We start from the raw sequence: 11,115 nt of genomic DNA, 5'->3' as shown, positions 1-11,115 counted from the left end.
CTGGCGTCTGGGTCCAGACGCCGGGAACCCTGGCGCTGGCCCTGGAGTCCGAGAAGGACTCTTGCCTTTCGGGTGAAACCGACTTTGTGGAGGCTTTTACTCCAAGTTTCGACCCCAAGGCTCAACATATAAATAGAGGGGTAGGGCTAGCACCCGAGACACATCAAGAAACACCAAGCCGTGTGCCGGCAACCCCGTCTCCTCTAGTTTATCCTCCGTCATAGTTTTCGTAGTGCTTAGGCGAAGCCCTGCGAAGATTGTTCTTCACCAACACCGTCACCACGGCGTCGTGCTGCCGGAACTCATCTACTACTTCGACCCTCTTGCTGGATCGAGAAGGCGAGGACGTCACCGAGCCGAACGTGTGCAGAACTCAGAGGTGCCGTGCTTTCGGTACTTGGATCGGTCGGATCGTGAAGACGTACGACTACATCAACCGCATTGATATAACGCTTCCGCTTACGGTCTACGAGGGTACGTAGACAACACTCTCCCCTCTCGTTGCTATGCATCACCATGATCTTGCGTGTGCGTAGGAATTTTTTTGAAATTACTACATTCCCCAACAGTGGCATCCGAGCCAGGTTTTATGCGTAGATGTCATATGCACGAGTAGAACACAAGTTAGTTGTGGGCGATATAAGTCATACTGCTTAGCAGCATGTCATACTTTGGTTCGGCGGTATTGTTGGATGAAGCGGCCTGGACCGACATTACGCGTAAGCTTACACGAGACTGGTTCTACCAACGTGCTTTGCACATAGGTGGCTGGCGGGTGTCAGTTTCTCCAACTTTAGTTGAACCGAGTGTGGCTACGCCCGGTCCTTGCGAAGGTTAAAACAGCACCAACTTGACAAACTATCGTTGTGGTTTTGATGCGTAGGTAAGAACGGTTCTTGCTAAGCCCGTAGCAGCCACGTAAAATTTAAAACAAAGTAGAAGACGTCTAACTTGTTTTTGCAGGGCATGTTGTGATGTGATATGGTCAAGGCATGATGCTATATTTTATTGTATGAGATGATCATGTTTTGTAACCGAGTTATCGGCAACTGGCAGGAGCCATATGGTTGTCGCTTTATTGTATGCAATGCAATCGCTCTGTAATGCTTTACTTTATCACTAAGCGGTAGCGATAGTCGTAGAAGCATAAGATTGGCGAGACAACAACGATGCTACGATGGAGATCAAGGTGTCGCGCCGGTGACGATGGTAATCAGGACGGTGCTTCGGAGATGGAGATCACAAGCACAAGATGATGATGGCCATATCATATCACTTATATTGATTGCATGTGATGTTTATCTTTTATGCATCTTATCTTGCTTTGATTGACGGTAGCATTATAAGATGATCTCTCACTAAATTTCAAGATAAAAGTGTTCTCCCTGAGTATGCACCGTTGCCAAAGTTCGTCGTGCCCAGACACCACGTAATGATCGGGTGTGATAAGCTCTACGTCCATCTACAACGGGTGCAAGCCAGTTTTGCACACGCAGACTACTCAGGTTAAACTTGACGAGCCTAGCATATGCAGATATGGCCTCGGAACACTGAGACCAAAAGGTCGAGCGTGAATCATAGAGTCGATATGATCAACATAGTGATGTTCACCATTGAAAGCTACTCCATTTCATGTGATGATCGGTTATGGTTTAGTTGATTTGGATCACGTGATCACTTAGAGGATTAGAGGGATGTCTATCTAAGTGGGAGTTCTTAAGTAATATGATTAATTGAACTTAAATTTATCATGAACTTAGTACCTGATAGTATCTTGCTTGTCTATGTTGATTGTAGATAGATGGCCCGTGCTGGTGTTCCGTTGAATTTTAATGCGTTCCTTGAGAAAGCAAAGTTGAAAGATGATGGTAGCAATTACACGGACTGGGTCCGTAACTTGAGGATTATCCTCATTGCTGCACAGAAGAATTACGTCCTGGAAGCACCGCTAGGTGTCAAATGTGCTGCAGGAGCACCACCAGATGTTATGAACGTCTGGCAGAGCAAAGCTGATGACTACTCGATAGTTCAGTGTGCCATGCTTTACGGCTTAGAACTGGGTCTTCAACGACGTTTTGAACGTCATGGAGCATATGAGATGTTCCAGGAGTTGAAGTTAATATTTCAAGCAAATGCCCGGATTGAGAGATATGAAGTCTCCAATAAGTTCTACAGCTGTAAGATGGAGGAGAATAGTTCTGTCAGTGAGCATATACTCAAAATGTCTGGGTATAATAATCACTTGATTCAACTGGAGTTAATCTTCTGGATGATAGCGTCATTGACAGAATTCTTCAATCACTTCCACCAAGCTACAAGAGCTTCGTGATGAACTATAACACGCAAGGGATGGATAAGACGATTCCCGAGCTCTTCGCAATGCTAAAAGCTGCGGAGGTAGAAATCAAGAAGGAGCATCAAGTGTTGATGGTTAATAAGACCACCAGTTTCAAGAAAAAGGGCAAAGGGAAGAAGAAGGGGAACTTCAAGAAGAACAGCAAGCAAGTTGCTGCTTAAGAGAAGAAACCCAAGTCTGGACCTAAGCCTGAGACTGAGTGCTTCTACTGCAAGCAGACTGGTCACTGGAAGCGGAACTGCCCCAAGTATTTGGCGGATAAGAAGGATGGCAAGGTGAACAAAGGTATATGTGATATACATGTTATTGATGTGTACCTTACCAGAGCTCGCAGTAGCACCTGGGTATTTGATACTGGTTCTGTTGCTAATATTTGCAACTCAAAACAGGGACTACGGATTAAGCGAACACTGGCCAAGGACGAGGTGACGATGCGCGTGGGAAACGGTTCCAAAGTCGATGTGATCGCCGTCGGCACACTACCTCTACATCTACCTTCGGGATTAGTATTAGACCTAAATAATTGTTATTTGGTGCCAGCGTTGAGCATGAACATTATATCTGGATCTTGTTTGATGCGAGACGGTTATTCATTTAAATCAGAGAATAATGGTTGTTCTATTTATATGAGTAATATCTTTTATGGTCATGCACCCTTGAAGAGTGGTCTATTTTTGATGAATCTCGATAGTAGTGATACACATATTCATAATGTTGAAACCAAATGATGCAGAGTTGATAATGATAGTGCAACTTATTTGTGGCACTGCCGTTTGGGTCATATTGGTGTAAAGCGCATGAAGAAACTCCATACTGATGGACTAATGGAATCACTTGATTATGAATCACTTGGTACTTGCGAACCATGCCTCATGGGCAAGATGACTAAAACGCCGTTCTCCGGAACTATGGAGCGAGCAACATATTTGTTGGAAATCATACATACAGATGTATGTGGTCCGATGAATGTTGAGGCTCGCGGCGGATATCGTTATTTTCTCACCTTCACAGATGATTTAAGCAGATATGGGTATATCTACTTAATGAAACATAAGTCTGAAACATTTGAAAAGTTCAAAGAATTTCAGAGTGAAGTTGAAAATCATCATAACAAGAAAATAAAGTTTCTACGATCTGATCGTGGAGGAGAATATTTGAGTTACGAGTTTGGTCTACATTTGAAACAATGCGGAATAGTTTCACAACTCACGCCACCCGGAACACCACAGCGTAATGGTGTGTCCGAACGTCGTAATCGTACTTTACTAGATATGATGCGATCTATGATGTCTCTTACTGATTTACCGCTATCATTTTGGGGTTATGCTTTAGAGACGGCTGCGTTCACATTAAATAGGGCACCATCGAAATCCGTTGAGATGACGCCTTATGAACTGTGGTTTGGCAAGAAACCAAAGTTGTCGTTTCTTAAAGTTTGGGGCTGCGATGCTTATGTGAAAAGCTTCAACCTGATAAGCTCGAACCCAAATCGGAGAAATGTGTCTTCATAGGATACCCAAAGGAGACTGTTGGGTACACCTTCTATCACAGATCCGAAGGCATAACATTCGTTGCTAAGAATGGATCCTTTCTAGGGAAGGAGTTTCTCTCGAAAGAAGTGAGTGGGAGGAAAGTAGAACTTGATGAGGTAACCGTACCTGCTCCCTTATTGGAAAGTAGTTCATCACAGAAACCGGCTCCTGTGACGTCTATACCAATTAGTGAGGAAGTTAATGATGATGATCATGAAACTTCAGATCAAGTTGTTACTGAACCTCGTAGGTCAACCAGAGTAAGATCCGCACCAGAGTGGTACGGCAATCCTGTTCTGGAGGTTATGTTACTAGACCATGATGAACCTACGAACTATGAAGAAGCGATGGTGACCCCAGATTCCGCAAAATGGCTTGAGGCCATGAAATCTGAGATGGGATCCATGTATGAGAACAAAGTGTGGACTTTGGTTGACTTGCCCGATGATCGGCAAGCCATTGAGAATAAATGGATCTTCAAGAAGAAGACAGACGCTGACGGTAATGTTACTGCCTATAAAGCTCGACTTGTTGCGAAAGGTTTTCGACAAGTTCAAGGGATTGACTACGATGAGACCTTCTCACCCGTAGCGATGCTTAAGTCTGTCCGAATCATGTTAGCAATTGCCGCATTTTATGATTATGAGATTTGGCAAATGGATGTAAAAACTGCATTCCTGAATGGATTTCTGGAAGAAGAGTTGTATATGATGCAACCGGAAGGTTTTGTCGATCCAAAGGGAGCTAACAAAGTGTGCAAGCCTCTCGGAGTTGGAATAAACGCTTTGATAGTGTGATCAAAGCATTTGGTTTTGTACAGACTTTTGGAGAAGCCTGTATTTACAAGAAAGTGAGTGGGAGCTTTGTAGCATTTCTGATATTATATGTGGATGACATATTGCTGATTGGAAATGATATAGAATTTCTGGATAGCATAAAGGGATACTTGAATAAGAGTTTTTCAATGAAGGACCTCGGTCAAGCTGCTTATATATTGGGCATCAAGATCTATAGAGATAGATCAAGATGCTTAATTGGACTTTCACAAAGCACATACCTTGACAAAGTTTTGAAGAAGTTCAAACTGGATCAAGCAAAGAAAGGGTTCTTCCCTGTGTTACAAGGTGTGAAGTTGAGTAAGACTCAATGCCCGACCACTGCAGAAGATAGAGAGAAGATGAAAGATGTTCCCTATGCTTCAGCCATAGGCTCTATCATGTATGCAATGCTGTGTACCAGACCTGATGTGTGCCTTGCTATAAGTCTAGCAGGGAGGTACCAAAGTAATCCAGGAGTGGATCACGGGACACCGGTCAAGAACATCCTGAAATACCTGAAAAGGACTAAGGATATGTTTCTCGTTTATGGAGGTGACAAAGAGCTAGTCGTAAATGGTTACGTTGATCCGGATGATTCTAAATCGCAAACCGGATACGTGTTTACATTGAACGGTGGAGCTGTCAGTTGGTGCAGTTCTAAACAAAGCGTCGTGGCGGGATCTACGAGTGAAGCGGAGTACATAGCTGCTTCGGAAGCAGCAAATGAAGGAGTCTAGATGAAGGAGTTCATATCCGATCTAGGTGTCATACCTAGTGCATCGGGTCCAATGAAAATCTTTTGTGACAATACTGGTGCAATTGCCTTGGCGAAGGAATCCAGATTTCACAAGAGAACCAAGCACATCAAGAGACGCTTCAACTCCATCCGGGATCTAGTCCAGGTGGGAGACATAGAAATTTGCAAGATACATACGGATCTGAATGTTGCAGACCCGTTGACTAAGCCTCTTCCACGAGCAAAACATGATCAACACCAAGGCTCCATGGGTGTTAGAATCATTACTGCGTAATCTAGATTATTGACTCTAGTGCAAGTGGGAGACTGAAGGAAATATGCCCTAGAGGCAATAATAAAGTTATTATTTATTTCCTTATATCATGATAAATGTTTATTATTCATGCTAGAATTGTATTAACCAGAAACATAATACTTGTGTGAATACATAGACAAACAGAGTGTCACTAGTATGCCTCTACTTGACTAGCTCGTTGATCAAAGATGGTTATGTTTCCTAGCCATTGACATGAGTTGTCATTTGATTAACGGGATCACATCATTAGGAGAATGATGTGATTGACTTGACCCATTCCGTTAGCTTAGCACTCGATCATTTAGTATTCTGCTATTGCTTTCTTCATGACTTATACATGTTCCTCTGACTATGAGATTATGCAACTCCCGTTTACCGGAGGAACACTTTGTGTCCTACCAAACGTCACAACATAACTGGGTGATTATAAAGGTGCTCTAGAGGTGTCTCCAAAGGTACTTGTTGGGTTGGCGTATTTCGAGATTAGGATTTGTCACTCCGATTGTCGGAGAGGTATCTCTGGGCCCACTCGGTAATGCACATCACTATAAGCCTTGCAAGCATTGCAACTAATGAGTTAGTTGCGGGATGATGTATTACGGAACGAGTAAATAGACTCGCCGGTAACGAGATTGAACTAGGTATTGAGATACCTACGATCGAATCTCAGGCAAGTAACATACCGATGACAAAGGGAACAACGTATGTTGTTATGCGGTCTGACCGATAAAGATCTCCGTAGAATATGTAGGAACCAATATGGGCATCCAGGTCCCGCTATTGGTTATTGACCAGAGAGGTGTCTCGGTCATGTCTACATAGTTCTCGAACCCGTAGGGTCCGCACGCTTAACATTCGTTGATGATATAGTACTATGAGTTATGTATGTTGGTGACCGAATGTTGTTCGGAGTTTTGGATGAGATCACGGATATGACGAGGAACTCCGGAATGGTCCGGAAGTAAAGATTGATATGTGGATAGTAGTGTTTGATCTCCGGAAAGGTTCCAGAGGTTTCCCGAAATGTTTGGGCACGGGAACACTTTATCTGGGACAAAGGGGAAAGCCCACGAGGTTTTTGGAAAGCACAAAAGGAAGTTTCGTGGAGTCCAGGGGCCAGACGCCAGGGTCCCTGGCGTCTGGGTCCAGACGCCGGGAACCCTGGCGTCTGGCCCTGGAGTCCGAGAAGGACTCTTGCCTTTCGGGTGAAACCGACTTTGTGGAGGCTTTTACTCCAAGTTTCGACCCCAAGGCTCAACATATAAATAGAGGGGTAGGGCTAGCACCCGAGACACATCAAGAAACACCAAGCCGTGTGCCGGCAACCCCGTCTCCTCTAGTTTATCCTCCGTCATAGTTTTCGTAGTGCTTAGGCGAAGCCCTGCGAAGATTGTTCTTCACCAACACCGTCACCACGCCGTCGTGCTGCCGGAACTCATCTACTACTTCGACCCTCTTGCTGGATCGAGAAGGCGAGGACGTCACCGAGCCGAACGTGTGCAGAACTCGGAGGTGCCATGCTTTCGGTACTTGGATCGGTCGGATCGTGAAGACGTACGACTACATCAACCGCATTGATATAACGCTTCCGCTTACGGTCTACGAGGGTACGTAGACAACACTCTCCCCTCTCGTTGCTATGCATCACCATGATCTTGCGTGTGCGTAGGAATTTTTTTGAAATTACTACGTTCCCCAACAGTATCTGCAGCACCCGGCAACCTTGGCTTGCCGAGGCCGGAGCGCCGACTCGTTCTCTTTCTTCCAAACAGCCTAGCGGGAGCGTCCGTGTACCCTGCGAACCAAAGAGGACGGAAAGGGACAGAGTAACGCAAACTCGACCTCTATGCTAGGGGTTAGTCGCCGCTAAGTACTACCAACCCTAACCGAGGGAGAGACTCATCCTAGCATGCATGCTATAACTTAGGGCGCCAGTGCTTCATTTATTTATGCTCAGGGTCTGCGCCTGGCTTTGTACAGAGGGTTACGTGCCTTGTCGGCAAGGCTTGTACAAAAGGTGGTTTGCCGGGGGGCCCGGCAACCGCGCCTTATGGGTAAAACTTGCGAAGATGTTCAATGTTCCAGGAGTTGCTCACTGGAATAGCATCTTCGATCTCCAGGCGGACTGCGCCGGGCCTGGTGACTCGTATTACCCGATAAGGGCCTTCCCACTTCGGCGTCAACTTGTTGGAATTCTTGGCCGATTGAACACGCCGAAGAACAAGGTCGCCTTCCTCAAAGCTTCGGGCATGAACCTTGCTGCTATTGTAGCGGCGCAAGGCTTGCTGGTAGCGTGCTGCTCTCACAGCCGCCCGAAGACGATCATCCTCAAGGAGTGTTGCGTCATCTTGCCGCAATTGCTCTTGCTCAAGCTCGTCATAAGCGAGCACTCGAGGTGACCCGTACGTGAGTTCTGTGGGGAGAACTGCTTCTACCCCGTATACCATGGCAAAGGGTGTCTGGCTGGTGGCTCGATTTGGCGTCGTTCTGATCGACCAAAGAACCGCCGGCAACTCATCAATCCAGTACCTTCCACTCTTGTGCAGCTTGTCAAAAGTCTTTGTTCTCAGGCCTCGCAGTACTTCAGCATTTGCCCTCTCCACCTGGCCGTTGCTCCGCGGGTGTGCCACGGAAGCGAAACAGACCTTGGCGCCGAGGTCTTGGATGTATTGCATGAAGATGTGGCTTGTGAACTGCGTGCCGTTGTCGGTGCCCTGGAGCGGCTCCACTCCAACCGAGCGGCCTCTCTGGCCGACGAGGCCCGGAGGCTTTGCCATGGTGCCATGACCAAAGTCCTCACCAAGATGGCGTACTGGAATCCCGACCTCGACTTCGACGCCGCGCTGGATAGCTTGCCGGAGGGTGTGGACCTCGCGGCGCTCAAGGAGTGTATCAAGCCCATCATCAACCGCATCAGCGGAATTCAGAGGATAGAGGGCCAGCGCCGGGATTAGGCACCCCATCTCTCACTGCCGCTGCAGGTTCATGACCAAGACAATTTTTATCTTTAGTTAGAACCGCAGCAACACTTGATGTATGTTATCTTCCTGTTCGATCTTCCTTTGTATGTTCACCCTACGTTAACCGGGTAGGCTCGCTGGCGCATAAACCCAGGGCAGCACCTTGAGGACGGATCCCCAATGGCCTGCCGGGTGTGCTTGCTGCCGGGCGAACCACCTTACCACTCTCAACGCGGCCGCTCGAACTGTCCAGCTAGACTCGAGTCAGAGTCGAGAGCATTGCCAATTGCGGAAGGCCACCCTGCCGCTCTCGACGCGGCCGTTTGAGCTGTTGAGCGGACTCGAAACAGAACAAAGGCGTTGCCAATTGCGGAAGGGCCCCTTTGTGTGCAGGCTTTCCATACATAGGGTCGGACCTTCGAGGATAATAGCCTTATATATAAAAAGAAATTGTTCAAAGTTTCACATGACTTAGCTTTTCTATCGTTGCAAGGGCGCCCACCGCATCTCCAGATGGTGCCGTCAGGCTTGGTCGTCTTCTTCCTTGGAACGACAGCCACGATGGAGCCGCTGCTTCGATCAGGCCAGATTTCCACATCTGCGCCCCCTACCTGGCGCGCCAAAGATGTCGGTGGGAACGACACCTATGGAATCACTGGGATCCCTTCTACGGTTGGCGGGCGCGAGGTTGTGCAAAGAGCGGGTCTGACAGGAAGCACACGGATCATTTACCTAGGTTCGGGCCGCGAAGATGCGTAATACCCTAGTCCTACTTTGGTGGATGTATTTGAGTGTTCTTGTGTTCTTGAGCTAACTATGGGGTGTAACTTTCCCAAAAGATCTGAATCCCTCTCCTTGTCGCCTCGGGCTCCTTTTATAGGCAAAAGGGGTTGCCACAAGGGCACACAGGAGGTGGAAAGGTCTACAGTCGATAAGACTATCCTCTGGGACCGTCGGACAAACACATTTAATGCGCTGCCGACGTGCCCCCTTGCTTTTATCGGGGACGGCAAGGAAGCACGTCCCAGCTGTCGCCGCCTCGCCTGGCTTCGACACGCGTCCGAGCTGACGAGGCGTTGTGGCGCCACGTTGGCCAGCTGGTGGTCTGCCGCGGTGGTGGAGCCTTCATGAAGACCTGCGTGCCACCACGCAGGTGCTTGCTGAGTCGGTTGTGGAGGCCGCTCGTCGCCACGCAGGTGCCTGCTCAGCTGGTCGAGCTGGCAGCTGCATGGGGATGGCGGTGGAGTCATGGCAGACGCGGGCCCTGCTGCCATCTTGCCGGGGCCCCGGCAAGGGTCTTGCCATGGCTCCATGGCCTTCCCCGGCAAGCATCTTGTCGGGGGTCTCGTGGATTTCCCCGGCTAGGATCACGCCGAGGATCGCCATCTTCTGGTCCTCATCTGATCTCATATGTTTATGATCTTGACGAAGATCTGCATGCCACCACAAAGGCGCCTCCCGAGCCTTGGTTCTAATGTGGACAGTTGGTGGTGTTGGAACCCGTGGGCTCAAGGGTGGCTTGCTCTGCTGGCGTCGGGCAAGTTGCCCTGGCAAGGCTCTTGCCGGGGCTGCAGAGGCTGCCTCGGCAAGGGTCTTGCCGAGGGAGTCCACCTCACCCTCTTGCTCTTCTGCGTTCTCTGGTCTTGGCGTTGCCTCTGGTCGCCTTGTGCCTTTGGCTCCCCTCCTCTGCCTTTCTTAGTGTGGCCGCGGGTGCGGCTCTGACTGCCCGTGCACAAGTAAAGGGGTAAAAAGGAGTGCCCCTACTTTTGTACACCGACATGGATATTCAAAAAATTCATACTAACAACATTGCAATCATGCTCATCATTTATACCAAATATTCTATTGAATTCTTCTTCTATCAATTGAGCACAATTTTCCTTTCCATCATTTTCATGAAAGATATTGTACAGATGATCAATAAAATGGTGCGACCTAAATTCCATCTTTTTATGTAGTTTTCTTTTATAAACCAAACTAGTGATAAAACAAGAAACTAAAAGATTCAATTGCAAGATCTAAAGATATACCTTCAAGCACTCACCTACCCGGCAACGGCGCCAGAAAAGAGCTTGATGTCTACTACGCAACTTTGTTCTTCTAGACTCGTGTTGGGCCTCCAAGCGCAGAGTTTTGTAGGACAGTAGCAATTTTTCCTCAAGTGGATGGCCTAAGGTTTATCAATCCGTGGGAGGTGTAGGATGAAGGTGGTCTCTCTCAAACGACCCTGCAACCAAATGCAAGAAATCTCTTGTGTCTCCAACACACCCAATACAATGGAAAATCGTATAGGTGCACTAGTTCGGCGAAGAGATGGTGATAAAGGTGTAATATTGATGGTAGAAATATATTTTCATAATCTGAATAAATAAAAATAGCAAGGTAGCAAATAGTAAA

This window comes from Aegilops tauschii, chromosome 3 (genome assembly GCF_002575655.3).
Source record: "Aegilops tauschii subsp. strangulata cultivar AL8/78 chromosome 3, Aet v6.0, whole genome shotgun sequence".
Taxonomy (NCBI): Eukaryota; Viridiplantae; Streptophyta; class Magnoliopsida; order Poales; family Poaceae; genus Aegilops; species Aegilops tauschii.
Note: the sequence above shows the minus strand (reverse complement) of the source record.